The sequence below is a fragment of the Kryptolebias marmoratus genome, linkage group LG20 (assembly GCF_001649575.2).
Source record: "Kryptolebias marmoratus isolate JLee-2015 linkage group LG20, ASM164957v2, whole genome shotgun sequence".
Lineage (NCBI taxonomy): Eukaryota > Metazoa > Chordata > Actinopteri > Cyprinodontiformes > Rivulidae > Kryptolebias > Kryptolebias marmoratus.
The window spans coordinates 5239492-5242082 of record NC_051449.1 but is presented as its reverse complement, the minus strand read 5'-3'; positions in this window follow the sequence as shown (position 1 = coordinate 5242082).

Sequence of the window (2591 nt, the reverse complement as noted above, 5' to 3'; positions counted from 1 at the left end):
TTGCTTTGGTTGGGAGCACCATTTTGTTTTGTTTTTTTGACCCAGTTTGGGTCAAGCCTCCACCACCGTGCCTGACAGCTGATATGAGGTGTTGGTAGTGATATGCTGCTGTGTTGGGTTTCTGGTAAATGTGGTTTGGTCTGATCTGTTCAGACAACTCTTTTTCAGAAATCCTGCTGTTAGCTCATGTGATTTAAGCTGTACTGTCAGATGCCAGTTTATTTTTTTATTTTATAGGAACAAGCCCATCTTGTTGGGTCTTTTAAAAAATAGTTCTAGCCAAACCTTTACCATTTAACTAGTTAACTTTTTTACCATTTCCGTGAGCATCATTCAGTCTGAGCTAACATCCACTGATGGGCGAAATGTGAATAATCGTTCTCTCGTTAAAATAATGGACTTCAAATTGCTTGCAAATGGCCTTTTGATCCAATATAAAACCTCTGAACAGAAATAGTGTAACTTACTGTTTACCTTCACTGCGTGGAAAGCAGAGTCTTCATTACGCGCACAAGAAAAAAGCCTGAAAAGTTTTTGGACAAAGCATTTAATGCCTGTTGCAAAGATTAGATACGATTTCTGCTAAACAGAATGTGGTGATTACTAAACATTTTCAACCAAGTGTTTTATTAAAACAAGAGAAATTCCATTTTTTGCAAAAAATGCAGTGTTAATGCTGAGTGATTTTGCTGAAGCAGCTGAAACTGAGTTGTTAAAGCTAAAACAAACAGAACAGCAGCCAAAAGCTAAAAGTATGGAAACAGAAATTAAAAACGAATAGTAGCAGAATGCTAGCTAAAAGTAACAAAACATTTCTAAAAGCTAAAAAATACCAAAAGGCTAGCTTAGAGCTAACTGTAGCAAAAGGTTAGTTAAAAGCTAAAGGAAGCAAAATGGTTGCTGGATGCTAAATGTAGCAAAACTCTTAGTAGCCACAAAAGAATAGCTAGAAGCTAAAAAAATAGCAAAAGGCTAGCTAAGGGCTAAAAGTAGCAAAAGGTTAGTTAAAAACTAATAACAAGACGAAAATGTTTTTGAAGAAATTGAGGAAATCCTAATGTGTATCTTTGGGGAAAATGTTTGTTAATAAAGTTCAATATTATGAAAAATATAAAAGTTACAAAAAAAACAAAAGTCACATCTTCTGAATGAGCTGAATGTTTTGATAAATGAATGACTAAAATAACAGATTTGGCATCAGATCTGAAAAGGTTTCCTCCCTCAGTGTGTCCCTGTTTTTTGTCTGTGTGTGTCTCTCTCTGCTCTGTGTGTGTGTGTGTGTCTCTGCTCTGTTGGTGTGGTGTCTCTTTGCAGCTGGAACACCTTCTCCGCCTCAAGACTCATCGTCCTCCAGATTTAGAAGCACTCTCAGCATCGTTCCCCCATCGTGTTAACATGGCTCCTCCTGTGTTTCTGGGTTCCATTCTTTCCCCTCACACTGAACAAACGTGAGCGGAACCAGTTCGCGTTGACTGCTCTCCACTCTCATGGACCTCTGTGGACCCGGTTCTGCTCGCCTGCTCACTCTCTGCTCTCCCTCCACTGTCAGTTGTGTCCATTATTCTGCAGCTAATATATCTTTCAAGACTTCAGACTGGGTTCCAGAACCTCTTTAAAAGGGGAATTTGAAGTTTTAATTTAGGATTTCATGAAGGAATGCATATTGCCCACCACCTTTCATGACAGTTTTAATTCCTGGTGGACGCCAAAGCCACATTCTGCAACATGTGTTAGTGCTTGTAGTATGTGTTGAAGGATGACTTTCAGCTACTACCACACCAAATTTTAACAGGCAAACAGGGTTGACACCAGTGGCGGTTGGCCAATAGAGAGCGCTAGGGCGCCCCATCACTCACATTACCTTGAATAAGACGTAAAAAAAAAAAATTAAATAGTACATTAAAAATATTTCGAAATATATGTATATATATTTTTAGTTGTGTAAGATAAATATTTTATAGTTAATGATAATGATAAAGTTTCGTTCTTCGACGTTGTCTGATTGGTGACGTATTTCCGCCCCGGGGCGCAAAAATCTTTGTCCATAGACTCTCCTTAAAAGTTGTACATGCACAGTAGCTCCTCTTCAGTACCGTTCAGGGCGCACCTCTCCTGCGCCCTGAGCTGCTGAATGCAGCTGTGTTTACATTTCACTACCCTCCCGCCACCGGAGCGTGGGACTCCCGCCATGGAGGCTGACGTCACATCCGTCTGTCATAAAGTTCGCCTGATTGAAAAGTCGATCCACAGGTGTGCTGCCTTTTATTCAAAGACAGCAATAAGTTCATTACGTGACTAAGTTACACGCAAAAGGTAATAAATAAGTTCGTAGTTAATAATTAGTTTAAGAAAATTTATGCTAAAATCTGTTAGAATGTTTGGTTTTGAATTCTAATCGGAGTGAGACATCCGATCTTCGTTATATTGTACGTTCAGAATAGTGACGTAGTGAGTGCTCGCATCATAAAACAAGCTTTGACGTATTTTCTCCGGTAAAGTTTTGAAAAATAAGGGAGAAAACAGATCTTATAAACGCTAAATGTGTCCTACGGGCTTGTGCCTTGGGAGACCTCCGTCTTTGTAAGTATTGG